The sequence below is a fragment of the Apus apus genome, chromosome 4, assembly GCF_020740795.1.
Source record: "Apus apus isolate bApuApu2 chromosome 4, bApuApu2.pri.cur, whole genome shotgun sequence".
Lineage (NCBI taxonomy): Eukaryota > Metazoa > Chordata > Aves > Apodiformes > Apodidae > Apus > Apus apus.
In genome coordinates, this window is record NC_067285.1 from 82,488,140 (window position 1) to 82,516,116 (window position 27,977).

At 39.6% G+C, this 27,977-nt stretch overlaps 1 protein-coding gene across 1 annotated transcript in view; it reads right to left on the reverse strand.

The window, feature by feature from the left end:
- SORBS2 (sorbin and SH3 domain containing 2) overlaps positions 1-26,636 on the reverse strand; it is a 220,482-nt gene extending 193,846 nt beyond the window's left edge. Inside the window, exon 1 of the mRNA XM_051619980.1 lies at positions 26,439-26,636. The gene's annotated coding sequence lies outside the window, so the exon portion shown is untranslated. The remainder of the gene's footprint in view (positions 1-26,438) is intronic.
- Positions 26,637-27,977: the final 1,341 nt, after the last annotated feature.

Genomic DNA, 27,977 nt, shown 5'->3' on the forward strand with positions numbered 1-27,977 from the left:
TATGTAAGTGATACAAATGCTACATGCCTTCCAGCTTTCAAATACTAGGCTCCCATATATATGCAACTAAACAAAACTCAACGCAGACAGAGAACAAAAGTCCTCAAGTCTTAAAAAAAGGCCATTTTTAATTTTTTTTTTAAGCCTGAAATATCTCACAGCCTTCCACCTCATGCATAAAAGTTTCAGGACAATCAACTAAAAACAAGGGTCAAGTACTGCAAATTTTTGTCTGTAGGAGCATTGCAAGCTCAGCCCAATGGTTTTGCTTGAAGTGTTACAGCATTTAAGCTATGTACTCTGAAAGAATCTTATGTAAAACCCTATGGAATCATAGAATCATAGAATCCTAGGGGTTGGAAGGGACCTCGAAAGATCACCTAGTCCAACCCCCCCGCCAGAGCAGGGTCACCTAGAGTACATCACACAGGAAGGCGTCCAGGCGGGTTTTGAATGTCTCCAGTGAAGAAGACTCCACAGCCTCTCTGGGCAGCCTGTTCCAGTGCTCTGTCACTCTCACAATAATTTTTTTTTTTCTGATATTCACCTTAAACCTCCTATGCTGCAATTTGTATCCATTACTCCTTGTCCTATCACTGGTCATCACTGAAAAAAGCTTAACTCCATCTTCTTGACACTCACCCTTTATGTATTTGTAAACATTGATGAGGTCACCCCTCAGTCTCCTTTTCTCCAAACTAAAGAGACCCAGCTCTCTTAGCCTTTCCTCATAAGGGAGATGTTCCACTCCCTTAATCATCTTTGTGGCTCTGTGCTGGACTCTTTCCAGCAGTTCCCTGTCCTTCTTGAACTGAGGGGCTCAGGACTGGACACAATACTCCAGATGCTGCCTCACCAATGAATTATGCCATTGGATAAATTCCTGAACATCTTGTGCACTGGACATGGGTCCTTACATGCCAGTTTTATTCAATATTTACTTCATTATGTATGAAGTATTTATGGCAGCTCTTACAGCATTCCCAAATTACCCAGTTAACAATAACCAACTGAAAATACTGTTTAGACAGCCTGAACAGTATTTGCATGCTAAGTTTTTCCATACAATGGAAACATTAGTGCATATTTTTCACCAGCAAGTTTTGTAACCATCAATGCAGCAACAAAAGAACCACAAGCAAAATCAGTACAATGCTGGTTAAAGGGTACCTCTGAGTTTTGAATTGGGAAGATACATATAGATGGCTGAAGGGCTGTAAAATATCTGTAGTAAGAATTTTTGACAAGCTTCACAACATGACTTCAACTGGGTCTTTGAGGAGTCTCAACAGACACCAGCAGGTAGGTAGATTATAAAACAATTATCAGAAATTCCCACTGTTTGCGAAGCATTGTGCCTGTATTAGCTTCACGTGTGAAGCCTGATTGTGGGCAGGACTAGATTTAAGCTTTCTTATAGAATTAGGACTGTACACCTATAGAACACAAGAAACTGAGGTTTCTTGATACTTAGACAGCCATTAGCAAAAACTCTGATAATCCAGGACAGTCAGCAAGATGCAAATTTAAAAGTCATATAGGATAAACCAGTTAACTATTACAAAAAGAGAGAAAAAAGAAGGAAGCAAGAGATCATTGAAATGAGATCCATTAAAGTGGCTCAGATCTTTCACCAAATGTAACTTAATGTGCAGTGTGAAAAACAAAAAATGAAATGACTGATTATGGAACAAAAGCAAAGCATTTCTTCAGTGGATTTATGACTGTTTGTACCCCATGCCACTGATTTTTAAATGCTTTAAGGTAAATATATTTTTCAAATTCCTGGTTTGTTATTTTGCTTTTTATGTCCTATGCCATTTCCCAGCCGTTTCTCATATTGTCTGCTATCCATGCTGATAAGCATAAATATATATGTTTAAACAAAAATTTACTTAACATTGCCTCCTAGCTTCTCTTGAAGAATAACACAGCTAACACAATATAATATATGCCATTATAAAACCACCTATGTCATTACAAACCACACTGAAAGATAAGATATCACACCAGAAACATAAGTAGTTTCTGGCTTCCTTTATTTCCTACAGCAAAAGTAAAAAACCTCTATAGCAAATAATCCCTTCACAGGATTAATATGCCTGTGATAAACCTAAGTCAGTTAAAGAGAAATTACACATCAAAGGATGCAGTGAAAGTAACTGGCTGGTTTCGTTACTGGATTAAAGCCAACCTAAAGAAACCTGCAGTTTACAGAAAGGGGAAACACAGGAGGCTGGAATTTTGACTGCTAGACACTGGTTCACAGTTCCTTCAGGAAAATGTACTACAAAGTAATCTTACTAGCATATCACAGAGATGTTTTATGTAAGTATCTGTCCTCACTTGATTCAGTATTCAAATGCAGGAAGAGCAAATGCATCAAACCACTAATCTCATCTCTTCCACATGAACATCCTTGCTTTTGTTGCAATTTTGTTACTAGCCTCAGCCATCCTTTCTTTATTCCAGACCCCAAAATGCTCTTTGCATTACATCCCTGCAGCAACACTTGGTGAACAGACCTAGATTAGAGTAACTGCTTCTGTGACATGTTTTTATTTAGAAGCTAATTTCATTATCCAAATCACTGCTCTTAAGTAAGTAAAACTCCTTTTTTCATTCATTAAGCAAAACAATTCCTCAAGTATGCTAAAAATAAAAACACTTACCATATACTTCGGAACTGCTAAGTGCTCAGAAGAAAAATCCACCCAATTAGCAATGGTAATCACAGTGGACATCTATGTCCCTCCACAGCAGTTTCCTTTTTGTAAGGCCTGATCCTTCTATCCACACTGATAGCTGTAATCTACCCTGGGAAGAAGCATGTATTGGCAGTTTAGTCATCTTGCTTGAAGTGAACCATTTCTATAAGCCGTGTGTAATAGGATTGTTTTCTTCCTTCACGTTTGCACACAAGCTGTAACAGTAGACAGCTGGGTCAACCTAGCCAGGAACATACTTTGACCCACTGGTTGTACAAACAGCTGCCAAGTTCAGTGCCTATGTATATAGCAAACAATTTAACTGAAGTTGGCAAAACGTTCTTTCAGCTTCATACTTTAGGTTAAAGTAATTGTGCCCTAAAACCTCAAACTACTGAAAGCTTCTACTTTTCCATGTTGGATTGCAATTCTGCAATACCATTGCTACAAAATATGGTGTCCAAACTTATAGAACTGCAAATATTATGTTCTATATAATGTAAAAAAAAATTCCACAGTTTAATAATTTTTTAAAGGTTCTACAAAAAAATCCCTATATTTTCCATCTATGCAAGTTTTAGTTAAGTGTTTTAGATGTCTATAATTGCCACTTTGGGGTGGGGTTGGTGGTATAATAAAAAAAACAAGCAACCAACAAAATAATTGAGTGGACAATCTGGTTAGCAACTGCTATGTTTTAGACTCTTTAGATGGCCAAATCTGCCTTTTACATGCTATGAACTCTGAACTTTTTGGTACCTTTAATAATTTAAAATGAAATAATGTATTACATTTCTATTTATGGATGACATTTGATTATACTAACTCATGGAGTCATACAGGCAGTAATACTTTCTGTGAAATTTCAAAATAAAGCCAGCATGCCCTTATGGTTAACATACCTAATTTCTTAGAACAACACAGGGAAAATATTAGAGCTTTTGTCAAAATGCATTGACTTTTAATGTCAGAAATTACTATGGTCTGAAGATATACTACTATTAGATTCTGCTTCATTTTTTAACATTACAGCCTGTGTAAGACTGTACAGAAGAAACTGAGGTGCACTGTATCTTGACACTGAGATATGGTACAGGCACTTAACTCAGTACAGTGGTGCTATTCAGAAACTGGCAAGTGCATGGCTACTACAGTGTGCAGCTGATTAATATTGTTGGAATTAAGCTAAGAAAATGCCAGGTGGCATGACATATTAGATTACAAAACAATCAACACTCCTAGCACATGACTCACACCAATGAATCTCACAGTAAGTACAGATTTCATACAATAATATTCTAATAAACATTTCCTAACACAAGCACCATTACTGCTGTAAATAGTCTTGTTGATATAGTGAGACCAAAATGCAAAGCCTAAAGATCTATAGCCAAAGAAAATTCTGAAACTGAACAACTACTTACTATCTAATATTATAATCTGAAGCCTGAAAAGTAGTTAGTTCCATGAGCTAAACATATCTTACTCATCCAGCTCCCTGAATAGCCTCAGTTAAGTCAAGCAATTTAATTGTTTGAATTAGCTTCTAAGACTTACACATGTAACTGATACATCATTCCTATCAAACCCTCCCTGTAGAAGCTGTGGTGCAGTAGTATCTTTAAGCACAGCTTCTGACATGTGGGATAGCTTTTTGCAAAAGGCCTGACAGACCTGAGGCTGTTTAGTCTAGAGAAGAGAAGACTAAAAGGGGATTTTGCTAATGTTTACCAATATCTGAAGGGTAAGTGTCAAGAAGTAGGTGCCAATCACTTTTCAGCTGTGCCCTGTAGTAGGACAAAGGGCAATGGAGGCAAGCTAGAGCACAGGAAGTTCCACCTCAACATGAGGAAAAACTTCTTTATTGTAAGGGTTGTGGAGCACTGGAACAAGCTGCCCAGAGAGGCTGTGGAGTCTCCTTCTCTGGCAACTTTCAAGACCCATCTGGATGTGCTTCTTTGTGACCTGACCTAGCTGGTCCTGCTCTGGCAGGGGTGTTGGACTCAATCATGTCAGAGGTCCCTTCCAACCTCTAACATTCTATGATTCTGTGACCTCACTTATCTCAACCCATAAACTTTGCACCTTATTTTCTCCTCTGTCTTGCCAAGGAGTGAGAGAGCAGCTTGGTGGGCACAGGGCAGCCAGAAAAGTTAAATCCACTACAGCAAAGCACAAAGTCAGTCCTTTAAAAAGTAATCTCAGAAAGATCTGACAATAGATGCAGGGTTTTCCTGCTCTTATTTTATCAAGGACACATCCATGAATGTGTCTGGGTGACTATAAAGGGTTTCACACCTTCATGGATGTCAGCTCTACAGGACTCTGATTATTCTTGCACATTGAAAATGGTCACAGCTATGTTCTACCAAAGATATATCAAACCCTAAAGCCTTCTTGCCCTCACTCTAAAGAAATCAAGCTTTTACAAATGAGAAAATTGCTTTAAAGGTTATTTCAGTTGAGTTGGGTAACACATTCTTCCCCTTTCAGGGGATATTTAGTGTCCTATGCTCATTATCTCTGGTGACAAAGAACATCTATGAAATTAACATAGGAAAAATTGATCAATGCAAAACAAAATACGAAATTAAATGCTGTATGAAGCACTTTTATATCCAACATGATCACACAATAGTACTAGAAATCAGATAAGCTCAGTATTCAATTTAAGGTGATTATTCTTTTTAGAAAGAATCAGGTTCCTAATGCTTTTGTTCCTTCTTCACTGCAAGTATTGAAGGAACTCAAAAACTGTTCCATCCCACAAATAGCTCTGGCTTTGCAAGTCAGTAGACAGTTCAAAGAAAAGGCATATCAAAATAACCTGCTAATTAACATAAGAAACTGGTGTAACAGCAGCTTAAATGGTTAGGCACCGGTTTGAGATTAATTCAGAAACACAGCATGGTTAAAGGACAAAAGTCGAATTTGCTACAGGTTTCAGTAGTACCCAAACTAGCTGATCATAAAAGTCTCATCACTAGATGGAAACTCATACGACTGTCATCAAGGTTTTGATGATAAAATTTTAATTTTTAATTCTATTTGAAAGAATCATAACAACAGCTCTATCACTGTAAGTGCATTCTTCCCACCATTAAAATAATTTCATAGCTTGTCTTAAGAATGCTGCATTGAAAAGGGATATGCAGAAAAATACCCTTAGAAATAACCAAATCAAAATGAACTTGTTCTCAGAGTTTGGTCTAGCACCAGTAAATCAAAGATTCTGTTTAAGTGCTTTTAGTCCTGTGTTAGCTTGCATGAAGCTAGGTCAGTTCCGAGTTTATCTGACTGCTAACATAAGTCTAAAAGTCTCAAAAGCACGTGTATTTTAATTCAATCATCTCAATTCAATAAATCTGTATTCATGTTTTCATACCTTCTGGATAACCATTACACTGCATATAAAAGTTTCTCTCAAGCCATCCCTTTTCACAAAATATGAATAGACCTGAACAAAACCCTGAATGCAAGCCAGTTCCCACCATCTCTAATGTTAGCTCAGGTCTTTTCAGGGGACTAGTTTAATAGAAGCTGGAGAATATCAGTTTACTTCAGCACACAGTATCTTCTGTCCTGCAATCTGTGTATTCATTAGCACTCCACTTTTGCAACATATTACATAGCTCCTTAAAGTAATCTGAATCCAACAATTCACAATGCATTGAAAGCAGCAAATTCTTTTCAGCTTCAGCTTTCCAGTACGCCATCTCTCACTAATGAGAGCCTGCAAAATATTATTTCTCTCCAGTATTTTGAAGTGAAATAACCATAGAAAATTACAGCGGTTACAACTACCCTAATGTAAAACAACAATTGTGAAATTTTAGAGGACTTAAAAAATAATCTGAGACCAACAGCTATAAACTTAAACACTAAGTCCTAAAAATATCACTTTTAAAACAAAACAAAACCAAAACAGAGCTACTGAGAACTGTTTAAAATCCTAAGCATTGCAATTCAGTATGCACACATTAGTGGAAGTTGTTGGTGCTCCTAGTCACCAATATCCTGAAGTTTCAGCCATTTGAATACTTTTATTTTTCTGGTAAAAAAAAAAAAAATCTAATCACTTTTACACGATGTTTACAATGTGATTACATCACTTTAGCGCACACTGACAGAATGTCAAGGTTAGTTATTTTAAATCATTTATATTAGGCCTTCAAAAAAGGTTCCTCTCTCCTTAGTTCTCTCAGTTGTAAACCAACTTTTTTGGGGAATGCCAAAGTTCAAGAGTCATGATACTCTCCTATCATCCTGGGAAGTGCTTAACTAATAGTATCCGGCAGTGGCTCAATGTATTGTCTAATTTTACATCTACTTCTAAGGTCCCAAAATCTCCTTTATGCACTGTGAAATAAGACTAAGAACAGAACACTAAATGTGATGGAGTAAACACTAGCGTGTTTAGCTTTAAGTGACGAAGTCCTTAATGGGATTTTAATCCTGAATGGTTTTAGGCCCAAAATCCCGTGATGGAGGTGGAACTGTGATCTGTATTCTTCTGTAGCATTATTCTAATCAAAATCATCATCTAACTTGACCCTACATGACCCCTGAACGGGCACGTTAGGGTAGTTGGTTAACATGCATTCCTGACTCCATCAGAAAAACTGAGCATTGCATTACAGATTATTATATATAAACATATGTTAAAGTTTTTATAAACAGAACTACCAAATTCTAGATATATCCATGTACAGAGCACACTTACTTTTATGCTCTGACTTCATATCTTAGTCAAATTCTTCACTGAAGGCGTACAAGAAAACCCGAAATATGAAAACAATATATAGTGCAAACCCCCCTATAATAAAAGGCATTGTGACATTAGGAAAGCACAAGAACTTAGAATTTCAGTGCCCGTTCACAGCCTGCACATGGCCAACACATGCTACATAAGACATACATGTACATACAGAATGAAATTTAGTGTATGTATGAAGACCATACTGAATCACTTTGATGTTGATGTATCTAACAATGGGGGTAAAAACACATTACTACTTAGTTTGCTTATACTTCACAGGAACTGAAATTGGCTCCTTCCAGTGCACAATTTATGTATTTTTGAACATAGCATAAGGAAAAAATATCTTTTGGGGAAATGGAAAACAAACAATAACGAACCTAATTATTAGGATACTGTAGAAATCTTTTACCATTAATTTGACAAGATGTTATTATATTAAGTGCACAGCAAATTAACTATAACATTTATTATAATTATATGCTATAAGCTGTCTGTTTTAGCTTTTCTCAGCAGTACTGCAAGGATTGTGACTCGCAGTAAAATACTCATTTCAGTTATTTCAAGAGTCTGAGCTGACGCAGTAAGCTAACTCAAATGATATCTCCTCAGTGAAGACAGGTTAGACTTTTGTTGTTTCAGAGAACTAAGGTGTATACTGAAGGAACATACACCTACCCCCTGCCTGCCACCCTCTCCCCCCGTAGTTCTTGCCCAAAATTTGAAATCTTGGATAAGCAGCAGCTTCTTTTTTTCATCAAGCTATGGCAACTCCTTATGTCACATTTGAATCATTTACCATATCACTTATGGCTCAGGATCAACTCCTCATTTTTCACGTGGGAAAACTGAAAGAACTGCTACCCCATTCATCAAGAGCACCATTCATTCACTGCTCCTCCCAAATATACTTTTACCTAACCACTCCAATACAGTGAAGTGATCCAACAATTGACAAATATTTTGAGAAACCCTAGACACAGATCATTTTTTGACCAACAATGGCAAGCTTCCTCATGGTTTTATCTCAAGTAGGACACAGCAGTTACATGGACTACAAAAGCAGATTTGTTCTTCTAGAGTCCAAATTAGTATGTCTAAATCTTCACAGTGCATCTAAGTTTTCATTGTAACAGTGGATACTGATATTCATATTTGAACATCAGTCCTAATATTTATTCCATAAGCTAATCTTGAGGGTTAATGTCTTGATATCTAAACACTGTTTTGATAGTTACACCATTACATAGTCATGAGTGCCAAATGCAAACAGGGTTTTATGAAAGGACTCCCTGAAGCACTAGAAGGCTAGGTCTATATAAATACTATATATATAAATACTATATATATAAATGAAGTATTTGGTGTGTTTCACAGAGTTTTTGGCAAGAGCTACAACCGGCTGCTTCCTCCATGTCTGTTACCATGAAACACAGGGTGCAGTTTTCAAGCTTTTATAGCACAGTTGTAATCACTACCTTCATGTAAAACCAGTTTGGCACATTTTATATGCCATACCAGTCAGACTTGCAAGCAACCACATTTCTACAGAAAGAGAACATGTGTACAATGTCCAAACAAGTATACACATACTGTGTATAATTAGGAAGTGTGTTTTATAGATGTATAAGTAACAAGCAAAATTAACTAAAATGAAAATTCTATAAAAAAATGGGCTTTATCTTAACAGAGATAATGTATTTATGTGATAGCCTTGAGGCATTTGTTATTATGTCACTTGATCCTTCAGTGCTCTAAAGATTAATCTTCCCCTGCTGACATTATCCTTTCTCCCAACTACTAATAGTACAAATCACTTAAAGAATGGGTGTTGTTCAAGCAAGACATTTACTGGAAGCACTAAATCCAATAGCTGGCTACTCAAACAGCTAAAAGCCAGTAAATATGAAGAACTACCACATAAAGAAGCTATTTTTTTCCACTTGTTTCTGTGGACCATCAATTAGTATCTCCCATCAAACAATATACTCATCACAGCCAAAGAGATAGCACCAATTACCTATTTTTAATTTGGTTACACAATGACTTCCCTAGTGCATGATATGTTCCAAAGTCCAGATTTTATCAATTCATTAGTTACTATTGATAAGTGTCTCTTAGGAAAACCAACTACAGAATTTGCTGGGTACATAAACTCTCTTTATTTTTTTCCTGAAAAGACTGTTTCTTAAGTTTATTATGCAAAGAAAATTTGCTAACTTACCAGAATATAAGGAATACTCTTGGAGAGAAAGGTGCAAGTGTACTATTGAATCCAAACGTAAGGTTTAAGTTTAACCCAAGTTTCACAGATTTCTAAGTAGTAAAATATAGAATATAATAACTGCTAAAGAAACTGATTTTTAAACGTATCCAGGGGGCATTGATCCTACTGATCCTATAGTATGCCACATTGGACTAGGCTCAGAGTCACTAAAGTACTGTATCAGTTCAGGCTAGTTCTGGCATGATCCTGTGAAGCGTTTCCACTCCAAGTGCAGTGTGGGTAACAGGTCCGTGGCATCATGTATTTATTCCACAGATCCATCTTGTCTAGATTCATTATTTATAAATGGAAACATAGCCAAAGCCTCTCTAGAAATTATTTTATGTACCATTCATAGAGGGATCTTACATTTGTATTGCTATTCACTAGAGCTATAAAGGAACACTGTTGGTCTTAGTATTTACTTTACAGATTAAATAAGAGCAGCTGCCTCAATCTTCTTTTCTAATGGCGTCTGTTACTAAAGTTTTAAATAAAGATGTTTCCACACTTTCTGCCTCTCACCCCATTACTGGAGTACTATGGTTCTCCGTCTTGTAGGCCTATAGAAAATACAGGCCCTTTGTGTGCTCAGTTATCCCACTTAACTAAATCTGCGTTAATGACAGAATATTTGTCTTTTAAATGCAGTCATATGCTACTACTTATACAATTAATTAATCACGCCCAGCTTTCAGTATTAAAGATGGAAAGTCCATGACTGTACTAAAGGGGAAGGGTAGGGACAAGACAAATGAGAAATTGACACAATTGGTCAATAATGGATATAGATACATTCACAAATTCTTAGAAATTCTGATTTGCAAGAACTTCAGCAACTGTTGTGGGTTTTTTAGCTATAATAAATTTATTTGAATGTGAAAAGAAGAAATTTATCTTGCACTGAAATACTGAGACAAATGGAAATACAAATTCTTTCCCACCTTTAAATTTCATAGACATCTGTTGTTGCCAGCCTCCAGAGATAACATGGTACATTAACTCCTACTATCTGAGTCATGCAGGTTTCTTACTTTTTTCCAACTTTGTTCATCCATCTAGATGATCCTAACAACATCCTAACTTGGCTATGCGCATACATACTGTGTGAGACAGTCTAAAAAGCCCTGGAAAAGTGATCGTAAATTACTTTCATTCACCCAACATATAATATGGCCACTTCATCCTAGAAGACAAGCAGGTTAGTCAGGCAAGACTTATTCTTGGCAGATTGATACTAACTCTTCCCAATCGCTGCCTTCATGTGCTCAGGTATGTGCTCCAAGAGGACTTTCTCCATTATATTTTCAGGGATTAAATTTAAGTTGACCAGTCCGTACTTCCTGGAATTGAATCCCCATGTCTTTTTTAGAGAGAGGTACAATATTTGCCCCTCTCTAGTTATCAGGAGCATCTCCTGATCTCCATAGCCTTTTGAAGACTGAGAAGAGCAGCCTCTAAAGGATAACAGACTGTTGTCTCAGCACACTTATATACAGCCCATCAATACTTCTGTCCATGTTGAATTCTCTGAAGAAGTCCCTGACTCAACTCTCATCCAGTTACTGCTGGTAGATCTTTTCAAAACCTTTCGCTTAAGAGAGCGGCCTGGGAGTCCTTGTTGGTGAAACCTAAGTAGCAAGTACTTCAGTCTTACCCATGTATGTTGTCACTTGATGTATGTCAAACTCTTTGCCTAAGCTCACCTACAATCTATCGGTTTTCTGAACTTTCTCAAATATAAAAGATGTCTCAATCAATAAAACAAGGTATAACCTACATCCTTTGAAATTCAGGGATGTCAGCACAGTGGCAAGAACATGAAGTAGATAAAATTTAGAGAATTACAGGCACAAGCAGTTAACCAATTTATTCTTGCATATCATATATCTGCAAAGCAGACTAGATACTAGGCTCATTATTGTTCTACATCTTGGTTCTACAGCCTCAGTAATGCAAGTTTTGCTGTATACAAAGAATACTTATTTTTCTCATCTTTTTTTTTCAGCCGTTCTATAAACCATTCAGCCTCTGCCAAGGGAATTACAGATTACAAATTCAAATGAACTTAGAAGATGCAATCATAGCAAGTTAGCAAAGATCAGAACTCTTGGTTCTATAGAGCTTCCACAGAACTTCCATCTGCATTACTGCAACCCGCTGCCTAACCATCATGATTCAACTCAGCCATTAGTCTACATTTTACAGTCCCCCTTTCACCATTCCTTATATTTACTCCTGTAGATCAGCAATAAGATATGCCTTTTCACACCACCAGCAGTTTCCTTTTTTGATTCTGCTTACACACAAGAAAGCCCACTTGTCCCACAGCAATACACAAAAGTTATAGAAGCAGCAAAAACAAGAGACTTCTGTGATTAGCTTGTTCTTTGAGCCTTATTTTAAATGTCAAAAGATAGAAAAGTCAATTGAGAACAGTTAGCAACATATGCAATTTAACCATTAAAAAAATAAAATATTTTACCTAATAAAATTGCTGCCTTGAAATACATCATTGAATTAATGAATCAATGTTACCGTTATGCCTGTAATTCTTCTATTTTGAATGAAGCATTCAGTTATAATTAAAATATCAATACTTTGAAATGAGAATACTCCAGCACAGAAATATTGCAGTCTGTTTGCCAAATACTGTATGCAGTTATAATACAGCATGTGCTTGTACACCACTAGTGTTGCCCTTCTTGCATCTGCATGGTAGCCTTTACTACCACAGAAGGCATTTACAACATGTGTGCTGCATTCATGTACAACGAAGAAACCTAATCAAAGCTGTTACTTGTTGGGAAGCATCAAACCTTTACCTCCTTGCAAGTCTGACTGGACAGCTGCTGAGCTCACTGCTCCCATCTTGCCCTTCAGCTGGGCTCAGTTATTTCCCAGGAGACACATTCAGAAAACTGACAGTTACAAGAACTGTAGCAAGTTACCAGGAGCTGGTTTAGGGGAGGGGAAATTCCAAACCAAGAAAAGCTGCTCAAAAAAGCTTTCCAAGCTTACACATAGACTAAACAAGGGCAAGCCTAATAGAATGAATTAGCTTCACAACAGGAAGCTTTGTGTTTGTATTCTGAAAACACTATAAGCTGTACATGTTTAAAACAATATTGAATGGTCAGATGGCTTCCAGTTTTAAGGCATGTTATCAAAATCAGCCTTAAATTAAAACAGATGGGAATGACAGATATGTTAAGGTTATTAAAGATCTCTAGAGGATAGAGTTAAATAAGGTTACTTAATCCATCTTAGAAGGGTATTATGAATTGCATCACTTCAACAAGAATAGCATTCTTACAGCTATTTTAGCTTTTACAAGGCTAAATAAAATTACCAACACAATGTAGCTAATGCCATGCACATAATGTGTAGTTCCAGTTTTTGAGAGGAGTATCCTGTGCACCTGTGCAAAGTGTAATCCAAATTTAAATTAGTTATCTCATCTTCCTACATGCAACAGCCATTAGCACAACCACAACTTTTAAGGGCTAGTTCCTGCCACAGTAGCTATGATAAAAACATATAATGACTTGGGTTGGAAAGGACCTTCAAGATCATCGTGCCAACCCTGTTGCATGGGCAGGGGCACCTTCCACTCATCCAGGTTGCTCAATGTCCTGTCCAACACTTCAGGGATGGGCCACGCACAGCTTCCCTGGACAACCTTTTCTAGTGTCTTGCCACCCCCACAGGGAAGAATTTCTTCCTAATGTCTAACCTAAATCTACCCTCTCACAGTTTAAAACCATTATCCCCCACTTCATAAACTGTTACTCAGTTAATACTTTGTCCTCCCAGGCAGCAGAGAAAGATTGATGCCAGTTTGTATTTCTGATTGGGATTAGCTCCTGCAGAAGTATTTTGTTGAGGTACAGGGCAAGCGGAGTAGGAACCAGAACTCAAGCCTCCATTCCTGTACTGATACTGTTTCCTTTCTTAGAAACATTTTTCAGCTCAGTAAAGACTTCTGAACAGCCAGACAAAACAGCTTATATCCTGATAGCACATGGAATCATTAATGAAGTGGAAGAGATAGTTAAGAGTCTACTCACATCAGAGGGAGAAAAACCTCCACCCACACACATGAGGTAAATTCCTAGAATGGGGCTAATCTTGCAAAGGCATCTTTATGCACCTTTCCCTTAGGAAGACAAGTGGTTATTTAGAAACTTAACCAGTTAGTAGTGTTAAACATGCTTTCAGAGTAGAGGTCTCCAGGCAAAGAAACAACTTATGAATCCTGTTTGGCTTTTGGTTTTAATTGATGCTAACATGCTGAGCCTTGCCAAAGCTACAATGCTTTCTCAGCATGTACAGAAGAAGTATGATACCTTTTTTTAACCCTTCCCTCCTTCACTTTATAGTCCTCTGACTAACAAATCCCAGTTCCCTAGGTTAACTGAAGATCAAGTAACAGCTGAGCTCTGGCTCCTAGAATCAATTTTCTGAATTTAGATGTCTACACTCAAATCCTGTTTTGCAACCAGTGTGGATTCCCAATACTTTCTAGGATTCCCAATATAGAGGTGAAAGGTATGTGGTCAATTTAGTCCAGTGGGAGCACCTAATATCTAAAGTTCTGTCCTTGTAAACATCAGTTTTGAAATTCTTAAATATTCTTTGACATTTCAATTTTTTGAAAGTAAATGACCCAAACCCTATTTTTAATGTACAATTTACAAATAACTTTGACATCTTTATTACATTTACTGTACTAGAAAATGCAAAGTGACTAGGATAAATTTGTTTACTTCCTTGACTTTTAAATAACTTTATTGAACTACAAGTTACAGTCAACTAAACAAAACTATATAATCGAAGCCTTCCTTGTGCATTTATGCAAATCAAAGCTGTATTACAGAAGCTAGCAACTATTTAAGACTTTGACTACATTTGCCTGACTGCAGGGCACTGACAATAGCTGGGCATGTTCTAACTATCCAGCAGGATTAAAAGTAACTGGACTGAAATCTAATAGAAGTACAATTTACTAAGACTAAATTCAATCAGCACTCAGAAAGGGCATTAGCATTCTAAATATGTGTTTGGGAGATTATATACTCAGTCTTTTCTGTTCAGTAGAGAAAGCTGCAGTGCAGAATAGAAAGTGGCATGTTCCCTTGTGATAATGCTGAAGCAACTACATTAAGTGAAATTAAAATGCTTATCTCAGACATCAACATCTATAGAATCAGGAGAAAAAGTTACTCAGATTTAACAGAGAGATCGAATGTCATAACAAGAACTTTATCTATAAAAGCATTACTATAAACTTTAATATAGAACGAGCTAGTATGTGAACCTCAGTACACTTTCCATAATTCTAGTTAAAGATGTTTTTCAAGCAGTTTCACATATGATAGAAGTTTTGGCACTGGTATTCTGTAGACATGACAGATATATACCAGTTTGCAAATATCCAAAACTGATTGATAAGCAACTTCTGACAAGACATGCATGTCTTCCTCATGAAGTTGCCTTAAAAAAGAACAGTGTTTTTTCTTCACCCTGCTTTGTAAAAAAGGAATCTAAAAGGTTCCACAGAATGTTATTTTATTTAGAGCAATAGCTAGGAGGACAGCATGAAGTGAAGAGGACCCTGTGATCATGACAGGTTCCTGAAGCAAACAGTCATAGCAAACTAATAGCAGAACTAAGGAAGACCATGTGCCACAACCGCATTTTCTTGCATTATTAAATAAAAATCTCAACATTAAAAATAGAGATCAGGTATTTCCCTTTGCCAAATAGATCAAGTTAAAAACTGGGGTGCAATAACCCAGAAAGTCTTTGTACCAACTTATAGTGCACTTTGGATCATGTTTTTGGTGTAGCCATAATATTAGAAATTCCTTTTTAAGATAGAAATCAAAAGTGTCTAGTGTCATGTGACTCTAACAGCTATGGCTGTTAAAAAAGTTACTGCTTCAGTTAAAGCAAGATTTAACATAAGTTAGAAGACCGCTGAGTTGAAACAAGCATTGATCAAGTAAATGTTACAAGTATTTAACAGTAAAAATGAGGTAATTTTCCCAATTACACTGTTTTTGTGAGCTCTAGTCCTTTTTTCTTTAGAAGTGTTACATGATACTTGAAAGGCACTTGAGAAATACTAACTAGTGTGTTAACAGGCTAAAACCCAGTGGCACCAACATGCTGCTGCTATCTGAAGTATCAGTCCTACAGCAGACTCAATTCTGCACAGGAACCAGCCCCACTTGCAGACCTGGGGCACTATCAGAGCTAGGAGGAAAAGAGGTAGTTTGGCTTCAAGAAAGCAGAAAGATTTATCTGCACCACATTTGTAGTGGAGAATTAGCTGCTCCTTTCTCTGCTGTAGCCTTCCTTCTGTTGCAAGCTCAGTCTCACAAACAAGTTTGTTCTACCATACCCTTAGGTTATTAAATACTGTAGTTCTTAAGTGGCAAGCTCTTCTAAATAATTCACACCTATTTTAATTGCACTGACCATTAAAATAATTAAATAGCTAGTGTTTCTGTACAGTACCCATAAAACTCAGCACGTACACAGTATATCTAGCAGGCAGATTTCAATACTTCCGCAATGCAAAGCTTTGAGCAGAGGTCTGTGTTAGTGTCCTACATGGAAAAGTGAAAAGGATCAGAAAAAAAAAGCAGCCATTTCAATGAATGAAGTGCAAATTTGAGATTAAAGAAAAAAAACCAAAAACCTAAGAGGTGCTCAGATACTCAGGGGACTGCCATTTTCTCCAATCTGAGAGATTCTCTGTGCAACGCTACATTGCAGAGAGCAAAATTGACAAAGATTTTAATCCCTTTAAAAAGCTTAAAAGCACAACATCCATTTATTTAATCTCATATGCCAGGATTTTACAAAGTCACAATAAAGGGGGCTTTCAGAGTCTGCCAACCAATTTGGAAGGCTGCTGGGGAATTATGATAGCATCAAATATATTTGAGTTTATATTGGCAATAACACACTAGTTTCAATAACATTACTATGCAATTCCAGGTACTCATGATATCCCACCACTTACTATTAGTCATAGCTGAATACTGTAAGGCAGAAGGCAAGAACTTATTTAAGGCAGAAAAGCACAAATATCTTCACTGCCTACTTCAAATTTGACAGAGCCTTGGAAGGACTTACAAGCTGCTGTCATCTCTGAGAGGAAAAGGAGAAAAAAGTCTGGAAGAGAAAGTTGCACAAGAATACAACTGTATCCTGCCTCAGAATCATCTTCACCTCCAAAATTTCACCTGGCAGAAGCACCAGACCCAACACTTGCCCTCCTCACAGCTTTGCTACATTGGTTTTCCCTTATCACCAAGAAGCGTTGAGGTCACTCTAGATAAAAATGCCCTAAAGTTAACAAGGAGTGTAACTGCATAGCAAATGCAGGGACAGCAGATAGGACTAGTTTTAGCACTTTGTCCCTGCTAAGAACACCTTGGTGGTGAGTCAGCTGAGAGTTACAGCCAGTTGTGTTGAAATACCATTTTATGCCACAAAAGACGTTTGGCATTTCTTTCACCCAGAACTGAATTTCCTAACTTAAGAGCAGGAACACTGTTCCATCTGTTTTCTTCCCAACAGTGTCTTACATTTGAAGCTCCTAAGAGACAGGTGATGTTCAAGAGAGGGATTAATGAAAACAGCATATTGGAAATAAATATTTAGTCACATTATTAAAGAAAGTGGACTACCTGAGGCTACCAGGACTGTGAAATCTGCTCTTGTCTCTGTCTTTAGCTGTCAGCAGATACTATACCAGATTCCAAGACGTAAGAGCAATGGCTTATCTTATCATATCTAATTTGGAATTATTTTACCATTATAGTTTTAATCTTTGCTGTCTCCAAACTTCACTGTAGATTGCACCAAGACAATTGTAACTCCAAAACTCACTTTTTTACAGCAGTATGACTGAATCAGCATTACCACCAAAGACTGAGGTAATGAATCTTCAGTTAAGCCCCACGCACCTAGAAATACCTAAAAATACCTACTCTGAGTGCTACTACAGAGACTTTTCACTTCTCAGTTGGTTTTTGAAAGGTCACACTAACATTTCTCGCAGTAGATGCAGTTGTAACTATAATTTAGCTTGGCATCTAGTTGGCATTTGATTGGCTTCATACATGACACTTAAAAATCTGCACTGAAATGATTCACTATTTCCACAAAAAGGAAAATTGAAAGTTGTCAGACTTTCTCCAGAAATTCAAGAGCAGTTCTATACCCCTGCCAAAGCTAATAGTTTCCTTTAAAACCAAACTCTTCTCTAATCTTGAGCCAGTACTATTGTACAAGTCATTCCAGCTCATTCTCCATTCCACTAAGATTTAGCTACTTCATAGTAAATGGGCTACACTCGAACTCTTGTGCCTTGCCCTGCAGGGCTAGGCAGAGGAGTTATGTTGAGACCAATCTGGGTGGCTAACTTCTGCCTCCATTTATGAGCCAGGCATAGCTCATGTTTTCACTAACTTGCCACAGTAAAAGAGTTAGTGCTCTGCTACTTTCCCATGATGTTAGTTATAAGCTCCACAAATGCTAAAACACTCTCTCAATTATTCAGTAGCCACAGGCACTAAGAGCACTTTACTAGCATTAATCAGCTGTTTTTAAAAACACATTTATCACAGAATATACAGCCAGTTAATAGTGGCAAAACTAAATTCTATCTACAGATGTTTTATCCAGGGTTGAGTTGACTGGAGTTCTTCCTCCAACTTTGACTATTTCTTGACAGATTACAGTGATTTTATCTCTACTAAATTCTTATTAGTGTGAAGCCTAGTCTTGTCCTGCACAACTATTTTTTTCTTCAGTACTTGGTTTACTGTATTTTGGTAACCATCCGACTAGTGGTATTTTTGTTTGACTTTGCTGTCTTTAACCCAATATTATGACAGCAATAAAAGGGCTGGAAAAAGTCTGGAAGAAATATTGAAGCAGTTCTTGTTCTATGTGTAAGCAAAGAAGCCACACTTCAGTGTTATTCTTAAAAACAAAAAACCAAACACAACAAAAAACCGAACAAAACCCAACAACAACAAATCAAAACAACAAACAAATAATAATAATAATAAAACACCAAAAAAAGCCCCAAACATCTTAACTATGTTCTCAACTCAGCTTAAAGCTTCTATCACTAATTAAATTCAGGACTTAAATGAAAACTTACAGAAATAATGTCTCAATTATTGACTTCAATAAAGCATTTGAAAATGAAGTAGGTGACAAATTATCAGGGCAAGTAAATAAAAACTTATTATGGTATACATTTAACTTTTCATTCATAAAGACTTTTCTCCTTCTACAGAAAAATAAGACTATTCAAGCTCATCAGCTACATAATTAGAAACCTGTGGTAAAAAACAAACAAACAACAAAGTAAAACCCACACAGCTGCTTGACTTGAAAAATCAAGAAATAAGAGGAAACTGGGCAGAAAGAAGTTTATCTCATTCACACTCACTTTTAGTAACAGCAAAAGTTACATTTTTAATTATACATACCATTCAACCACAAGGTCAAGAATTTTTATGGTTTGAAAGCAAGCTTTCACAGCTATTAGTGCTCTGGAACTTGTGCACTATGGGGTAAACTGTTGAACTCACTTCCACAAGGAACAAATAATGCCAAGTTAAATGGTCTGCTTTATGGTAAACTAGCACAGGTGCTGTATTTTAATACTGCAGCAACATCCACTAAATTTTCACAGGGAAATTCAGTTTTGCTAGATGTTAAGATGTTTTACCTTTCCTTCAAGATACCAAAAAGTTCTCTTCCCTTATTTTGCAGAAATTAAAGGATACATTTAGATTACAGAAATTGGTTTGTCCCTTTACCTGAAATAATAGCTGCATGCTATCATTCTCCATATTTAAGCTTCTCAGTCTTAGCCCCTCATATAACCGTTTGACTCAAACTTTTAAGAAAAGGGTTAAAAGCCAGAAAGTTAATGCTTTCTAACCAGAGCCAGCATTTTAACCTTGGCACATAACTGCTAAAGAAACAGTGAGAAAGCTGAGAAGAGGAAACAAGCTATAAAGTAAAGCCATGCTAGAACCTTTCCATGAAGTAAGACAAAGTACTTTCCAAAACAAGCCTCCGCTGTCTATCCTGATTGCTTCCTTACAGCTGTTGTTATAGCAAGTAAAAACACATCTTAGTGACAGTCATCAAGGAGATGCTCCTTCTACTCTGAAGTTTTCAGGCCTATATAAAAGATTTTTAAGGGGGATGTGTGACACTTTAAGAATTAATCATTAGCATCCCAAGAAGAGCAGAGAACAAATTGTAGCATCAGTTGTGCTTTTTGTAACCACAATTATTTCACAACTGCACACAGAGAAAGAAACAAACATAACTATTTTGCATTCAGTGGTTCCTCAACATCTTCAGTAATCTGGACATTAAGATTGGGAACCAAGCATAAAAAAATCCACACGATAAATAAGTCTCCATTCAAGCCAGAATTTTGGCTTTTTATTTATGATCTTAAATCACATCAGAAATAGTCTGCCTTTTCATATATAAAAAAAAATCCAAACAAAACAAAAAAAAGGTGAGAAAAACTCCCACAATCAACCCAATCTATTTTTTCAGTAAAACCACCAGACTCCCCTACTGTTCACTACTTGACTATACTAAACATAAAACACCCTACAAAATTAAAACTACATCACATACCAGCAAAAGCTCCCTGGTGCTTGGGCAGCCATGAGGAAGCTCACCAGGAGATGGGAAGGATTTGTGTTACCTTTGTATGATGGCAGAGGGGCAGTAGTAGCAGTGAGCAGCAACATAGAGCAACAATCACCAGCACATGCTTTGTAAGGGTCATTTACACTACTGCATAAGCTGATGAGAAGAAAGCCATGTAGGCAGGGGAGGGGGAGGCTGACTATAAAAGGGCAAGTAATGGTTTGTGCACCTGTTCTTGTGTGGGGGTGATGGGCCTATGTGCTGTGGCCAGTGGTCTTCAGTCCTCTCAGAAACCTAAGGGGAGAGTTAAGCTCCAAACAGAGGTTCCTGTTGCAGGGAAGTAATTTGGAATAGGTGGTAGGACCACAGTCTGGGGGCTGTGCACAGTACCCTTGTTGATGGGTTTGCTGAGGCTTGCAGTCTGCTAAGACAGAGGCTTATTGGGAGGCAGGAGGTACTTGGGCTGGTGAGGGAGATGGTTTGATATGGAGATAGAAACATATGTTGCTGTTTGCAACTTTAATGTCTTGGGTATGGCAACTTCCTGGGTGGCTCAGGGCCTTCTGGAAAGTCCCTTAATGCATTGGGTGCCTTCAGAGAAGTGGTAGGTTGGTTTGAGAGTGGTGCTGGCAGAAAGAGTGTGTGATAGGGGTGGTGTGCCTGCAGAAAGGTCATTATGTTGGGAGGTGGTGGGGTGGGTTTGTGGCTTTTTGAGAAGCTATCCTTGGTAGTGGTGGGTGGGGTGGGCACCTGTGCCTGAGCCTACTTGCTGGATGGAGAGCTATGCCCAGGCTTGGTGGGTACCTTAGAGCTCTGCCTCTGTTTGCTGGGGAAGCGGCAAAGTTATATTTGAGTGAGCTTGTAGTCACAACAGGAGGATACAGAGTTGCTTGTGAACCTGCAGTTCGGCTTATGGAAGGGACTAGGTGAAGGGTGGTACGAGGGGAGGTCTTGTTATGGAGAGGCAGATGCATGTGGGCATCTCCTGTGTGCTGTGAGGGTGGTGAAGTAGTGAGAGTGGTGTTCACAAACAGCATGCCTTGTGTTTGGGAGGTGTCATAGGAGCTAGGATCTTTGCAAAAGGAGCCCTACAGGGGGTGCCTTTCCCAGGAGTGGTAATCAACTTTGTTAGTGGTGCTGTCAGAAACGTTCTGTGGCAGGGTCTGTGTTCTTGAGCTAAGGTCCCCTTGTTGGGAGGCATTGGTGTGGATATGTGTTATGGAAGAAGGAAACCCTTACTGTGGAGGGTTTTACCTAGGGTGGAGACCTTGTGTGGCCTGAGTTTGCTCTGGGGGTTGGTAGGAGGGTGTGGTTGAGTTCACAGCCAAAGTAAACTCTGGAGTTATAGAAATAAGAAAAGGGAATGGAAAAAAAGAAAATGTCCAGGAGTAGTTGGTGTGTGAGGTTGATAAAAGAGGGACAGAATCTTGTGAAGTATTTGGGTTGTAGAACGGAAGGTGGGGGAAGCTTCTGTGAGCAGTGGTGCACACCTGTGTACAGCTTCCGTGTGCTGTGGAAGGTGCAGGGTAATGCAAAGGCAAATTAAGTGCTTCAAGTCTGGTGGGGCATATAGTCTGGTGAAAAGGAATCTGTGGGGGAGCATGCTCTTGCTAGACAGAAGCAGATGCCTGATATGCAGGTTTTTTGCTGTGAAGGTGGCTGAAGTCTCTAAATATCTCTTGTCAAAAAGGAACCCTCCTGTGTAGGGTGTAGCCTCCCCAGGTAGGGATAGTGCCTGTGTGCAGCTTTTGTATGCCATGAAGATGACATGAAAAGAAGGAGTGTGTAGTGGCAAATGACATTTATGAACTTAAAAGCCTTGTCTTGAATGGGAGCTTACAGTCTGGCAAACAGTGATGAGCAGTGGCAGAGAATCCTTCTTAAGGACTGACAGATGCTTGTGTGGGTGTCACAGGTGGAAAGAGTGTATGGTGGTTTCATAAGATAAGTGACTAGATTTTTGGGCAGGCTTGCACTCTTGTGAGAAGTGAGCTGCTAGTGAGGAGTACAGCCTCATCCAAGAGTGACATGTGCAGCTGACAGACAACTAGGAGTGTGGCTGCAAGTTGTTCAGAGGCTGAGTGTCTCCTGTTTGAGCAGACTTCTAGGTTTGTGGAGAAAGTACCCACTGGAGGATGACAGGAAAGCTTTGCACAGGAAGGGTGCACACAAGGTGTATGCCTTATGTGGGGTGGGGGGAAGTAGGGCAGATGGGCTTAGTCTCCCAAGATATGAAATTCCTGGGGGATGGGAGAAGCCTTGCCCAGGAATGGCAGGTACCTGCATGGCTTCTATGTACTGTGAGGGTGATGGGATCAGCAGGAGCATGCAATTGCAAGCTGAATGCCTCATGTTTGGGTAGCCTCATGTCAGCAGAGGGGACCTGCTGCAGGGGTTGGAGCCTTAGCTGGTGTGAGGGGCAGAAGCCTGTGTGCTGCTGTTGGTTTTGGAAGTGGCAGGAGTTAGGCTACAATGATGTTTGTGAACTGGTGGTCGTATGGGCTTGTATTGTGAAAGTGTCCTCTTCGAAAAGATTAGCCACCCCAAGGAGGGGCAGGTGCCTTTGTGAGGTTTACATGGTCTGTGAGGGCAGCAGACCTGGCAGAAATGGGCAGCAGTGATGGTATTTACTAGCAAAGTGCCTTGTGTGAGAGGCATTTGGGTGGGCTTGCAGTGTCTGGAAAAAGGATCTGTAGTGAGGAGGGAGGGAGAGACTTGCCCAGAAGGAGCAGAGGCCTTTGAGGGTGGTTAGGGGAAGCATGCTGTGGCAGCATAGGTTCATGGGCTGAGGTATTTAGGCAGGCTTGCAGCCTTGTGAGAAGGGAGTCGTTTGGGGGATGGCAGCCTCCTCTAATACTCATACATGCATGTGTGTGGCTTCCATATGGTGTGAGGGTGGTGGGGGTGGCAGGAGAGTGCAGTAATTATATTAGTGAGCTGAGTGCCTCATGTTTTGGTGGACTTGTCTTCCAAGACAGGACTTGTTATGTAGGGAGTCCTTACCCATGAGCTAAGAGCCTTATGTTTGACAGGCTTGTAATCTTGTGGAAAGGGGTCCTTTGGTGGGGGTAGCCTCCCCTAGCTGAGATGAGGAGACAGGTGGCAGGAATGTGTGTCAGGACTGGCTGTGAGGAAAGAAGGGATTGGCATTTGTGGGAGATCATACTCTCAACGGGGAATTTTCTATCAAGGGTCCAATCTTTCCCCAGGAACAGTACATCTCTGAGGGAGAGGAGGGAATCCAGAGCATGCACTGGCAATGGTGTTCACAAGCAAAATGCTTCATGTCCAAATATGTTTGAGATTTTGTGAGAAGGGGTCTCTGGGGGAGGGCCCTGTCCAAGTGTGAATGCCAGTGCATAGCTTCCACTTGCTGTGGCTGTAGCATGGTGGCAACAGTGTTTATAAACCTTAGTACTCTGTTTGAGCAGGCTCTAAAGGTCATCTAGTCCAACCTCCCCTACAATAAACAGGGACACCTCCAACTAGAACAGACTGCCCAGAGCCCCATCAAGCTTCACCTTGAATGTCTCTGGGAATGGGGCCCCCACCACCTCTCTGGGCAACCTGCTCCAGTGATCCACTCCCCTCATATTAAAGAACTTCTTCCTAATGTCCAGCCTAAATCTACCCTTCTCTAGCTTGAAAACATTACCCCTTGTCCTATCGTTACATGCCCTTATGAACAGGAGGTCTTCCCCAACCTTCTTATAGACCACTTTCAGGTATTGGAAGGTTGCTATAAGGTCTCCCCCCCAGATACTTCTCTTCTTCAGCCTGACCAACCCAAATTCCCTCAGCTTGTCTTCACAAGAGAGGTGCTCTGGCCCTCTGATCGTTTTCATTGCCCTCCTCTGGACATGCTCCAACAATTTCACGTCTTGCTTGTGTTGGGGGCTCCAGAGCAGGATACAGTACTCCAGGTGAGGTCTCACCAGGGTGGAGTAGAGGGGCAAAATCGCCTCCCTTGATCTGCTGGCCACACTTCTTTTGATGCAGCTCAGGATGTGTTTGGCTTCTGGGCTGCAACTGCACGTTGGTGGCTCATGTCCAGCTTTTCGTCTGCTAGTACCCCCAGGTCTTTTTCCACAGGGCTGCTCTCTAGCATGTCTTCCCCCAGCCTGTATTGATGTCTGTGGTTGCCCCAGCCCAATTGCAGAATGCTGCACTTGCCCTGTTGAACCTCATGAGATTCACCTGGGCCCACTTATCCAGCTTGTCCAGGTCCCTCTGGATGGCATCCCGTCCCCCTGGCATACACCAGCTTGGTGTCACTGGCAAGCTTCCTGAGGGCGCTCTCAATGCCACTGTCAATATTGTTAATGAAGATATTAAACAACATTCATCCAGATACAGACCCCTGAGGGACACTGCTTGTCACCCTTTTCCATTTGGACATCGAGGCATTGACCACTACCACAACTATCCAGCAAATTCCTTATCCACAGTCCACCTGTCAAACCCATATCTCTTCAACTTAGAGAGAAGGATGTTGGGGAGGACTGTGTCAAAGGCCTTGCAGAAGTCTGCATAGATGACATCCATTTCTGATGCAGGCCAGGATGCCATTGGCCTTCTTGGCTGCCTGGGCACACTGCTGGCTCATGTTCATTTGGCTGTCAACCAGTACCCTCAGGTCTTTTTCTGCTGGACAGCTTTTCAGCCACTCTTCCCCAAGTCTGTAGCGTTGCCTGGGGTTGTTGTGACCCAGGTGCAGGGCCCAGCACTTGGCCTTGTTGAACCTTATACAATTGGCCTTGGCCCATCAATCTAGCTTATCCAGATCCCTTGTAGAGCCTTCTTACCCTCAACAGATCAACACTTCTGCCAAATTTGGTGTCCTTTGAAACTTCCTGAGGATGCACTCGATCCCCTCCCCAGGTCATTGATACAGATATTGAAGAGAACTGGCCCTAATACTGAGTGCTGGGGAATACCACTCGTAGCTGGCCACCAACTGGGTTTAACTCCATTCACCACAAGTCTATGGGCCCAGCTGTCCAGCCTTTTTTTTACCCAGGAAAGAACACACTGGTCTAGGCCATATGTAGCCAGTTTTCTCCAGGAGAATGCTGTGGGAAATAGTGCCAAAGGCTTCACTAAAGTCTATGTAGACAACATGCACAACCTTTCCCTCATCCACTAAGTCTGTCACCTTGTCATAGAAGGAGATCAGGTTTGTCAAGCAGGACCTGCCTTTCACGAACCCATGGTGACTGGGCCTGATCCACCTGGTTGTTCTCTACATGCTGTATGATGGCACTGGGTGTCACGCTTGCTAACCTCCAGTCAGCTGTGACAATATGCAAAAAAGCATATTTTTTTTAGGGTTGGGAGAAAGCCTTTTCCTGGAATGACAACTGCCTTTGAGCAGCTTACGTTTGCTTTAAAGGCTTTGTAGGCAGCAGGAATGCAATGAGCGCAGTGATTTGTGTTTGGAGGGATCATCTTGAGAAAAGGCCATTCCAGAAATTGGGGATGGGTGATGGATGGACCCTTGACTGTTAGTGGCAGACACCTGCAATGATACCATAATCTGCAGAAGGGACAACTTGTACTTCTGTGCTTGACCTTCTTACTAAGGGTTATTTAACTTCCCACCTGCCTTTCCCACATTTTATGTTTATTTACAGGGAGAAGTAAAGTAAGCAACAACCTTAGCAACAGTTAACATCCCACGTTATCTTACCCTCTATGGGCTTTTTCATTGCTGCTTTTCTTAGCTGCCTCTAAGACTGAAGCAGCTTTCTCTGGAGCCTTCCACCCACTTGAGTCTCCCTTTAAAACAAATTCACAGCAAGGCCATATCAGTCTTTAAAATCTTCTCTGACTATCATCTTCTGACTACATGCTTTAGAATGTCTGCTTTTAGGCCTATCACACTTTGATTTGTCATTTGTCTTTCCCGTCTTTCTCTACTTTATTACTGTCTAGCAGAGGCGCAAGCTCCACATTGCCCAACCATCTCACATCCCTTCTCATCACCTACCTGTTTCCAGTCTCTTCAAACAAGCAGAGATTTCTCTTTGCTGTTGTCTTTATGCCACATCCAGATAGAACCAGGAGGGTGAACTTGAGCAGTTAGGCTTTTGCAAGCTGATTCTCTGAAGCTACAAGGCCTTGTGGTGCCTGGAAGACTCTACTGGTGTACTATGGCTGCCTGTAATTCCCAGTTCTGGAATCACTGACTTTGTTCTCTCTAATGCTAGTGGTCTTTTTAGAATTTGGACTGAGGTTAGTCTGGGTTATAATTTAACTTGATTGGTATGAAACTACTTTCATTCCAAATATTGCCCACTATGCCAAGTATGCTCTTATACTTGGGGTATTCACAGTCAGGCCAAAGGTGCCTGATTAATGTCCAAATTCTTGTTTGTTTTAAGGGAAAGAGGTTGTAGGCAAAACCTGAAATTAAGAGAAGAGGAAAAAAAATCGGACAAGTGTGGTACTTTGACACGTAAATTTTCTTTACTTGAGATGTGGGTTATAGCTTCATACTTCTGAAAACATACCAAGAAATAATCGCACTGGAAGAATTGTTACATAATACCTTTATTCTGAAAGCTGCAATTCATAATTGTTTTCATTTACTTGTTTTGAAAGATACTGTGTATGCTGTTATAACAGTTACCTTAAAAGTTAACATTGTTTTACATTAAGTTATTTTTCATGGCTGTTTAGACTTCTGTTAGATGTAACTATGAAAGAATGCTGCAGCAGGTGAAGGTGTGGTATGTCTATTGTGGCAACCACGGTTTTTTAAGAAATTAGTTTCAGTGTTTTTGTCTTAACAGTAGTATTTTAAAGATTTCTCTCAGCTATGTTGTGACTGAGCTGTGCTGGGTTTGTAGATCTAGATTCTGAATTGCATATGTTAACTGAGTTTATTGAAGGAGAAAACTGTCCTGCCAGGTGCTAAGCTTGATTCTGCCAGGTGTTTTGCACACTGAACTGCTGTAATGTTGGCATGTACTGCTAAATCTCCGCTCCACAAAATCCAGGTTTATCTTTAAACGCCTTAAGGTGGTACTTTCTGGGAGTTGTAATTGCCTTGGTAATTTTGCTTGTGAGTACACCGATGCACACATCTGCTCACACAACTTTAGTGGCTGCAGATACAGCTCATGATACAGCAATCAGGAGGGTGATCTGCAATGGTTTTAATCATGAGAAATTTTCTTGTGGCAAGAGACTGCTTTCCTCATCCAGAGTTTCATAACTGAAAAGGAGGAGAGCGAACAATCTGATGCTGTCTTTATATGTTTAAGGGTTTCACTGAGTCAGGTAGAAAGCTGTGAGCCAGCTGTTGAGGGTCTACCCTTACCTGTTAGGAAGACAGCAATTTGTGAATGACCCAACTGGACCTGCAGCAAAGAGGAGCATATGAAAAGAAGATATTGTTGCCGTCAGCAGTTCTGTCTAGGTGAAAGTTCAGAAGTGAAGTAAATGTGTAGTGCTGAATATGCCTAAATGCTTTCTTACTCTGTTCCATAAATATCAATCAATGACTTGCAACAAATAGCCCTTC